Raw genomic sequence first — 11,297 nt, forward strand, 5'->3', positions numbered from 1 at the left:
GGCAGCTTGACCCTTATGATGGAAATAAGACCGTAAACATCTGTCTAGCAAGGTTCTGTCCATTCCATTGAATGTCTATATAGAATGCACATGCAATGTTACGTACTGTACCTGGTGTGAGTGTTGTCAGTGAAACCTTGCTCAAAACCACACATGCTTTCTGCTGGGCGCAGTCCACCCACCTTGCTAGAAGACCCAAGTTTCACAATGCCTTGAAGTGTGCATATTCAGCCCACTGTCAAAAGGCTCCACTCTTCTGTGCATATCTTAGTGACCACGCACAAAAAAATACACTCACTCAGGGTTCTACTTTGCTTCCATTTTAGGAACATTTTCACCTGAAATTTAATTTATGCTAAGTGAAAACATAATTTAGGAACACATCCAATTGGGATGCATTACAGTAGTGTGCTCCTAGATTTTTCGAATTGGAAGCACATGGGCTCCTTGGAAAAATGTTAGCATAGAGCCCTGTCAATGTCACGTAATTTGGCTGAAATGTTGTATCTCAAAAAGTGCAATTTGAATGCAGTGCAGAAGTAGGAAACACATTTAAATTCAGATGACACAACAGCGCCCTCTTATGTGTAAATGGGATTCATGCATTTTGTTTCTTTTTAAAGTTTGCTCAAGCGTTCCCATTGGCAACATATTGAGCATTACGGACATTTTTGAGGATTTTTAAATTCATTGTAAGGTATTGAGAGAAAATCTTTAATATTAGATTGTGTGATTACACTTAGGGTTTGTGCATTTTTGTTCACAGTAGTGATATCCATAAATAGGATATATGGAAGTTGAACAGAAGCTTTCCTATATTATCACAAATATAACTGTAACCTACTTTGTTTGCTTTTAATACCTAAGGCAATTAACTTTATAAGTGTATACAGTACTGCCCGTGAGAGCCAAGTGCTCCAGTTTTACCATATAAGATGTGTACTGTACATGTGTTTCACAAGTGCAAATTCCTTAACAGATAAAAGCTGTTAAGAGCAGGACACCCTGAACTAATGGCATTTGTCAAGGAAATTAATAATGGTTAGAATATTAAAGTAAATATGTCAACTACTGTAACTTTGAAATGAGTTTTAAAGTCAATGAATGGCAGGGCAACATTTTACAGTGGGTTTTTTAGTGATGTGTGCATGCCAAGATCATTCGTAGCACATTGGTTGCAGGGCAGAGCTATTTGTGGAACCCACGCTTGGGAACTATTTTTGTTTGTCACATGTAATTATTTTCCATAGCCACAGATTACCACTTCCCCTAACTGCACTCGCCACACAAAGGTAACCTTGTCTTAGGCCTTTGGATTATATAATAGGTTACTTCATTTATTTGGCCAATCTTCTCTTGTGAGTAGCTGTCGGTAATGAATGCATAACAAACACTGAAAAAAGCAGCACACTTCAGAAAACAAGTGGCATCATATTTTCAAATTTACAACTAATGCCTTAGTTTGAGATTTTAATTTCATTTTTAGAAAGTGTTTAAACAAATTGTTTTGTCAAAGTGCAGCCTTGGTCTAGTAGGCAGAAAGTTCACCAGAATTGTCCAAGCACCTTCAACAAAAACTCCCTCCACAAAACCCACTCATGCATTACAGTGTCTGTGTTTTTCCAAGGGACATCTGATCGTTCCAACGAATGACATCACTTCAGGGTCGAGGAGAGGAACCATTTTGACAGCCCCACACGGCTGCCAGGGCTGTCTTGCCTGCAAGGCATCGCGTGGACACTGCCGCTTTGTAATGCTGTGTGTATCCACAGCGACTGTCAGGGAAGAGCACAGGCCACAAAAAAGCCAAAAAATTTTGTTACTTTGTTAATATTTTTTTCTGATAGATGAATGTTAACTTTGGAAATCTCTATGACATTCGCAGCTTTACAGTACTTAAATTCTGAACCAGGGCCTTATAGAACAAATTTGTAGCAATCAAAATTCCTAAGACAAAAAGTGCCACTGCTCTGAAATCGCTACCAGAAACTGAGATGGTTCTTATGTTGGGAGACAAGACAACCGGGTGGAGAAACACACAGAAAATACCCTACAGCCCAGCAGCCAAAGCACTCCACAAGACTAATATTTTCCTGCTTAATGGTTGTGACACGCAAATCATTGTTGCGGTAGATTAAGAGAAATATCAGAGTCCGAAACCAGTTTTCAGCCTGCTGTTCTGTAGATGGTGCCATCATCAATGCAGTGTTAAACAGACATCCTGACTCACTGTTATCATTAGATATCCAGTGTAACTTATTGGGATTTCTGCTGTCTAATCCTCTAGTTCAACTGACTAAATAGATCTGTCCCTCTACTGTAGCTTATCCCCTGATGTACCCCCCTCCCCCCTTCTGGAATGCAATGTTTAATATGAAGGGTTCATTGCAACAACCTCAGTAGTAGTTCAGAGTCAGATCACTACAATCTGAACGCTGGTAGATATGTAACAGCTGCTCCGGATCATTAGGTACAAACAGCTGCTACAACTCTGAGAGAGTTAGCTATCTTCATTTCTGGTTTAGACCCCATTAAAGTTGTTGCACTTGGTGCAAACTGTCTGTGAAAATGAGGGAGTTGGCCTTGTGTCAGACTTGTAACTCTGCAATATCCTTCAGAGAATTCAGACAAGGTCAGTCTGAATAGCCAGTATGTACTGTTGTCCTTGTGATTCTTTGGGCCAATGAGGCCGTCCATGATTGTTTGCCACAAACACTTGCAAAAATAAGAAATTGATCCTAGATGTCTGTATGTTTTGTGGGTGGAGAAGGGTTCTGTCAGTCTATACTTGTCAGTATAGGGCATGGGTATGACTGATTTACACTCGCAAATGATCAAAACACATACAGTATATATCATTTCTGGTATGCAGTATTTAAGACCAGAAAGTGATGTTCAGCTTTATGACATGGATAAAAGCCAGAAGTTGAATGTTGATGTTAAAGGGATAGTTCATTTTCCGTGGCTTGGATATTATTTCAGTTTTAGTGAAGTCATTTTTAGTTCTTAATATTTAATTATATTAAATATATATATATATATATCCTGTATTTCTAGATGCTGTATATATGAGCAGATTGCTTTTATAGTGTTCATTTAAATAATACATATAAATATCAGTTTTTATGTCTTGCGAGTATTCAAATCTGTGAACGCAGTGGTTTCAAATTGCAAAGCTATAGGAAATAGGTTGAGCTGAAAATAGGATTAAAGATCATTTTTGGACAAATAATTATGTTACATAACCATTTACACGCCCCTTGAGGTATAATGTCGTTGTCCAGGCTGCTTTGGAATTATTTTAAATATGTTGTCTTGTTACTGACCAAAACCCCAAAATGCCCCTCTGACAAGCCAGCAGGTCTCCAGAAACTTTAGTAAATAACTAAAATATCCATATTTGCACACAAAACGACTGTCTGGGCCAATAAAAAAAATACACTAAAACTGAAATAATATATAACAAACCATGAAGTGAACCATCCCTTAAAGCTATTTGTCATGTGCTCAGAATAACTAGAAACTGCAAGTTTTGTTAGTGTTTCAATTCAAGAATGAGCCCTTTTCATTCCATTTGTGACACAGGCCCAAATATAGCACAGCTTCAAAATAGACTCATCCAAACTAATGCACTGGAATGGAACACACCCCATAAATAAAATAAATAAAAAAGAAATAAATCCAAACAAACAGGCAGAAATGGGAAAACCTTCAGGAAGCCTGCACATTATAACATCCCAGTAATCTGCCCTCAGAACCCTACAAACAGCAAATGAATGCATGACTACACATGCTCAATATACTTCCTTTATTAGATGCATCACTGTTATGAGATCAAGTTAAGTGGTACTCACTGCACCACCATATATTATTATTATTATTATTATCATCAATTAGGTGTTTGTGAGTGAGGAACTGAGGACCAGCAGCAGGACTCCTGGGTGGTAGGAAGAATAGCCTACTAAGCCAAAGTAAAATTGGCCCAGTTAAAGTCACTGTAGGTCTGACTATATTAGATGTGTTGCCCAACCTCTGCTGGGTCAGACAGAGGTCACCTGGGGAGAGAAACAGACTTGCCATTATGTGACACCTGGAAAAAAAAATGCGAGGGAGAGTGAGTGAGAGAGAGCCGACTAGCTACAAGTTGAATACCGCTCCAAGCCAGTGATAATGGCGAGCACACTGTCCGCCAATCTGGGAAAATCTCCAGAGACGGCTGCATTCGCCTGTTATTTTTGTTAATCCAGAAAGGATAACGGGTCCTCCCTCTTTGCCGCAGTCACAGCTGTGAGAAAGTACATCTCCCCGATCCCGCAAACCACCAGCCTGCTCTGTTTCTTTCACCGTGCCTTTAACTGCATCAAGAAAAACAAGACTGTCCCTTTCTTAGCTTTGCCACAAATCTCCACCTCGTGCATTTCACATTACTGTCCCAAATCACCTCCATGTCTGCTTCACACTGCAGTCCCAGTAATGGGATGTGTTAGAAGTGGCCAGGTCTCTATGGCCAAAAAAGCACTCCTGTGCTAAAAGAGCAGGCGGCAGGCGAGAATAAACACACAGGTTCTGTCTTACACTGGGAGGTAAAGTAAGATGATTTTATTCCATTTCCAAGCATAATTCTACTGCACTTACCTGCTCAGTGAGCTTATCCCGCTTCTTTCTTAGATGACAATGATGCTATGTGCTAGATAACTGGAAAACTTAATCAAAGAAACACATCAGTGACCCCCATATGTGATTCTGTTTTGCACGGATTGTTCTGAACAGACTGCATAGCAGTGGTCAAAGAACTGGACTTGAAATGGAAAGGTCTTGGATTCAGTTCCCTGTTAGGGCATACTGTATCTTTCAAAAAGGTGCTTAAGCTGAATTGCTTTGGTAAATATCAAACTGTATAAACAAATAATGCATAAAAATGTAAGCCAGGCACGCTGCCCTCAGCAAGGGCATAAATCATAAAATAATATCAATATGAAAGCTGTCACACACAGCTGGTCTGCAGGAGTTTTGGAGCTCACTCTGGTTTGTGATCCCTGTAATGAGGCCCTGATTCTCAGGCCTACAGAGAACCCTCCTTAAAATTACAAACACAGAGTGGCCCTCTCGTGCAAGGGAATCTGATCCACTTCTGCAGCTGCATTTCAGAATCCTGAAACATGCCAGAACTCAAGCCATTTCAGAATGATGAGGCTTTCCAGAACCCTGGTGGGCCTTGGACATTTCATTAAACACATTTTAGTGATAGTGAAATTCAACAAACAATACATATGTAAAATATACATCTTATCATTTGACAACGACTCATATTGTTTTGTGGCTTATAGCTAGCCTGAATACAAGATAGGCCGTAAAACCCCAAACTTAAGCTTGTAACATTAAGACAAATACATTAGTTTAGCCAGCTAGAAGGCCAGACCTAAGTTGGCTAGCTACCTAGCTACACAGTGGTTCATTAGAACAGCCTGTTAGATATCTTGTTAGCTTTTGGTTGTTCACTTGCAAGTAAACTACAGGAAGACTAGTTAGCTATCCCTTTACATATGGTATTCATTGACTGACTTCAAAGCTGGCTAGTGAGCAACCATTCAGGCATTTCATTAACAGTAACACCTTACTTAGCTTTCCAGTGACATAAATAACCAATTGCCAGTTCTGCTGATCCTGTTGTCCATGATATCCTTTCTATTAATGGATTTCAACTGCATGCCTTTCATTTATAATGATCTGTCTGTTGATTTTAGCCTCATCCACTCATGCTCAGCAACACCATCTTCTGAAACTCACAATGGCCACCAAACCATGTGACCTGCTAGCTTCCAGCTTTTTGTTTCCAACTTTCAAGAGTGGACAAGTCAGCTGGCACGCAACAATAAGAAATTCAATCTTCTCTGTAGTTTTAGTGTGTAAGAATGAACCGCATATATTTCAGTAACGTCAGTTATCACCCCTCTCTTTATGTGCAGTTTTATCCATAAATCATATGTAAATAGCATGTGTCAACCCGTCCCTGTAAGATTGCTCAGAAAAACTCAAAGTAAAAAGAGGTGCCTCTTTACAGACACTGGTGTGCCTCTGGGAGGAAGTGCTGTGTGTTCTGAGTGGAAACCAAATATAGTAGCCTCTCATTAAAAAGGGGAGGAGCCTTTTGTGCCACCACAGAGCTAGCACCACGCCCCCTGCCAAAACCGGGCAGGATGAATAACACACTAAAATGCACTTGCATATATACAAACACTCCATAGAGCCCCAATGCATCTACTCAATGCAATGCTAATACATACTCATTTGTTGTACACACACACCGGTAAGTAATACAAGAACATACAAGTACGCACACAACATATAAATACACACAAGCGCATACGTACAAGCACATAGCACAAACATATAAACAGACACACACACTCAAACACACATGCATGTATGCATACATACATACATACATACACATTCTGGCGACAAAACAGCAAACCTGACAGCCCTACACTATACCCTAGTTGTTTCACCATAGTACTACACATGAGAATTATGAAAGCCTGAAATACTATAAGAACTATGAAACTTTCATACATGTCCTGTGACTGACCTCATCTCCTTATGTTCCCTCCTATAACCCCCCCCCCCCCCCTTCATTTCTCAGTATGAGCATTCTCAGTGGCTGGAATGTCCAGGGAAATTCAGCGAGGGCCAGCTTTTCCCAGCATTGCTGGCCTGTTATATGGCATGTTATTCCAGCCTTACTGGGTGAAATGGGAATATTTATGGTACCAGTAACGTGGCGTGGGACTCTGAGCAGCCGGGTATAAATAACAAACCTGCCAGCTGACCAAAGGTTCAAATATAAATAAACTACCAAATCAGTAAAACTACCTCAGTAAAGTAAATTTATTCTTTTTTCAGTCAATTAAAACATTACAATACAAATCAAAAATGTTTTTAATCAAATTAAGAAATAAGGTACATAAACTTTTTAAATGCACACTAAAATGTCTGCTGTCTTTAAATGAAACCCCTTTTTGAAAAGAGAAAAATATTAATATACAGTCGCTTTGCATTATTGCAATCATATTAAAGTGTTATGATGATGTTTTGTTTCATGTTAAAAATGTAAAAACATGGCACTGTATTGCATTGCAAACTCTGTCTGATGATTCTCAGTGCAGGTGCTTAATGAGTAACCTGACCAGTGGTGTATGAGACAGTGGGGTCATTTCAGAGTTTCTGGCCATATCACCACAATGGGATCTTTGAACATTAAACTTTCACAATCAGCTCAGGGTTAAAAAAAAAAAGGTCTCAACAGACTGTGACATATCCACATACTGGAGAGAGTCAAGTTTCTTTCTCCAGTTTCTCTTTCTCTCCAATGGAGTTGGCTTGGTTAAGACATTTACTTTAACATGCAAGTAAAATATAAATGTCTTAACCATTAGTCCAAGCCATCTCTATTTTAAAAGGAGTAGAAAAAACGAAGAAAAAACCTAAGGTTTCACATCACACATTTCTGATGTAGAAAGAAAGGACAAAGAGAGTGAGAGAGAGAGAGAGAGAGAGAGAGAGCGTGTGAGCTCTGGACTCCATGGCTTTCTCAACAGTTAAGTGGTATAAACCCGCAGTCACTGTCACCTCATGCAAATGCGTAAATATGTAAAAATAGCAAAGGTGTGAAAGCTCTGCAGAACCTCTTGGCATCCTGCTAAACAATGTTCCTAAATCCAGCAGCTCACAATGTATCCACAGACTGCTACATAACACCCAACCAGTGGTGGCTGGTGAGCTGAAAATTGGAGGGACAGAAAAATTTCCTCTAAATTGATCATTGGTTTCAACCTGTTTCCTTTAATTTTTCAACGACCTGACTAATCAATTGGCAAGTAATAAACAGCTTATTCATGTTGTGTTTGGGAGATTAAATGATTAATTCAACTTAGATCAATCTGTCACTAAGATAAATGAATCACTAAGTACACTTAACAAAAAAGATATACCACTCTGTTAACTACCCTGTTGACTTTCAGCATAACCAGCAATAACCAAACCTGCACTTCAAGATAGTTTAATATCTGCACAGTGCATACCTTTGCCATGAAGGTTCTCCAAGTGCGAGTGCTGAGAAAGAAGAGGTCTACACGTATCCACAAATAATGTTAAAATCAATTCAAAACAGATTCACTGGTATCTTTACATCACCTCAGATTTTATTTATCTATTTATTGTTTGCCATTAAACAAGGAATATAATCTGACTTTCTTCAGTAGCTATTCGGCTGTAGAGGATGTATCTAGTAAAAATTTAATTTATGAGACCATCCAGGATGAGAACCAACTGTTGCCATTACTGCTCTACACATGTAAGCATGGTCTGCTACAAATAGAAAGGCAGAGAACTGACTGAGAACTTTATTTGATAATCTTGTCACGTCTGGTTATTCTTTATAGTTTGGTTCTTCTCCATGTTTAAGTGTGGCAATTTGAATGTATGGTTCTACATTAAATAAATGAAATGAGTTTTTAATTTCCTTTTTCTGAAACTTATGGGTGAAAGCCTTTGCTGCAACCTAGCATCATTTGGACCATATCAGTAATGTGGTAGGCAGACTATTTTTCAGGTGCTTAGATGTTTTATAATAATTTCTTTGTAGACATTAGTGTCTTGTCTCAGTAAATGTATTATCATTTTAATACCATACAAGATTAATTCTATTTAGCTTGACACGAGCACTTAAAATGTCGCTGCCATCTAGTGGCAACAACTGGAACAATCATATCAATGTAGTGTCTAGGTTATAATGTCATGTAGAAAACCAGAGAAAAACTATCAAAAAGAACTTGAACTAGTTGAATCAGTAGAGAGACAGTTACATTGCAGTTTCAATATATATGATGTTTAGGGAAATCATACTTTTGTACATATACATCATCTTAACAATAGTGATGGGAGACGGAGGACTCATGATCTTCAGGAAGTTCTGGAGCTACCGTGTGCTTTGAGCCACTGACATGCATGAACCAATCATTGCACATTGCACAAATCCTCTCATTTATAAAGCACTGTAATTGGTTCAATTTTATTAGTAGTTAATTGTTCATAGTGTATAATAGATTACCCCTGAGGGGGTCTGTGAAATCTTTCTCCCAGCACTAAGTATCAGCGGGGCTTAACATTAACACCAGCCACCCGCCAAATGTTGGTAAAATTCAGAAGTGGCCCATATCTCCGTCACTCTTACCAGCTACTTTGGGGGCGGGGGTGACCTTTTGATATCATTTTTTATGAAAAAAATCATTGTAGTTTGCAAAGGGCATCTTTAGTAATTAAGTCAATTTGATGTGATGCTACATGATACCACTACACCCATGTGCACTGAGTAAACACTGTGTGCTCATTCTATTGGCCCATCCAGTCCTCGCCTCCTCACTCAAATGTGAATATTCTTGATAAAAGGAGAACTTGTTCGAAATCGAAGCACTGCCGAACACGGTGCCGCATACACGCACTGCGGCTTTAAACTGTTAATTTAGTAACACTCCAAGCTAGTGGAGAGCGCAGATTCAGCTTCTGTGACTGTGATCAGACAGTGAGAAAGTGACAAGGATTGCCGCATCCGATGAAAATTCAGGTGAGCATTTTGACAGGGCTAGTGACTTTGGAAAGCCACTAGCCACAGTGTCTGGTGAGCCAATGTCAAGTCCTGAATACAAGCTTATTCCATTGTAATTTTGCAATGTACATAAATAACTTATGAAATATACTAAAAAGATATAAACCTAATTGATTAAAATTAACCCAAACCTCAGATATGTCACTAAAAATGATATACAGTGAATCAATTTTTAAAAAAAATATTTAGGGTGATCTGTATTACGTGTATGTCCACATGATGTATAAGACATTGCAGTACTCATGTAATGCTTGTCTTGCCCCCGACACATCTCGAGATAATCTAGAAAGGGAGTGCCAGAAATTGATTACCACTAAAAACCCTCCAGTCTGATTGATTCTAGCAAGTTCCTGCTGGTTTGCATGTGAATTTGCTTATACACAAGATCATTTTTTAGTTTCAATCACTGTCTTTAATTTTATCACCACCTACACCAGGTAGTAATTCATCAGAAGAAGTAAATGACAATTGGTTTATTCGTCAAACAGAACAGCGGATTTACCTCACATCCCAGTGTCAAACTGGTAAGTTTCATTATGCTATTATGTGAGACAGACAAGACTAATGTTTCAGGCAAGCTGAAGGTTTTCATTTGGCCCACTGGGTGGCAGTAAGGTTCCAAATGTGACATGCTGAGCGCCTTAGCATGACAGTTCCGGACCCGAAAAGCCTGATTGATGTGTGCAATTAAGACGGTAATCAGAACACACCATCAGGTGGCGATTAAAGGATGCCATTATGAACTTGGATGCCAAAATCTGTAGGTTACATTTCTAGTTGTGCCGTGGCTAGAGCACTTAAAGTACATAAAATCCAATTCGTATCCAGCTCAGGATATAAGTATCCCTTGAGAATATGTAAGTTAAGGCTGCTTAAGAGTAACCGTTGGCTAAATAGATGATGCAATAAATTGTAGCATTATTTTTTTATTCCAAATTCCAAATCTGCTGATGAATGCTGCACCCAAGTTGGGTGTCTCACGTCATGAGGATGTAAGTGAGCTGGAGAAAGCTGGTACTGTGGAGGGAGGGACAGTGGCGTCACTAGGGTTGGTGACACCTGGTGCGGTCGACCGTCGGTGTCACCCGATGTTGTCGACGGGTGGGCTGTTGGAAGTTGTCGACCAGGGGGGCATTCAAACGACAAAGCGCTTCTCGTCACATTCATACCGCTAATTAAATCAACCGGCAGCAAACTAAAATTGGAGAAATTAGCTGTTTCAACCAGTCACTATTTTTTGAAAAATAAAAAAATGTATTGCCAGTCGGTGTCACCCCCCTCTGATGGTGTCACCCGGTGCGGTCAGCACCCCCAGCACCCCATTAGTGACACCCCCACCCCACCTGTCTCACATCTCATTTCATCAGATAGGCAAAACAATACAAACTACTCTTTTTCCTCTTCTTTAATTTCCAGAGTTAATCCTCAATCCAACTTTCCCCCATTGTCTTTTCCCCCTTTAAAACTGTCCCTGAGAGATTAATCCCAGCGGTCCAACTGAGCAAGAGGATGAGCTAGGAAGACCTAGGGAGTGAATATATATATTTGTCCCAAGCATTTTGGAGCTCACTGTACAGTATATGCCCGTATGTTCATTTTTGTGTGTGTTTGTTTGCATGTACATGCACTTTCT

The sequence above is a fragment of the Anguilla rostrata genome, chromosome 2, assembly GCF_018555375.3.
Source record: "Anguilla rostrata isolate EN2019 chromosome 2, ASM1855537v3, whole genome shotgun sequence".
In the NCBI taxonomy this organism is placed as follows: Eukaryota; Metazoa; Chordata; class Actinopteri; order Anguilliformes; family Anguillidae; genus Anguilla; species Anguilla rostrata.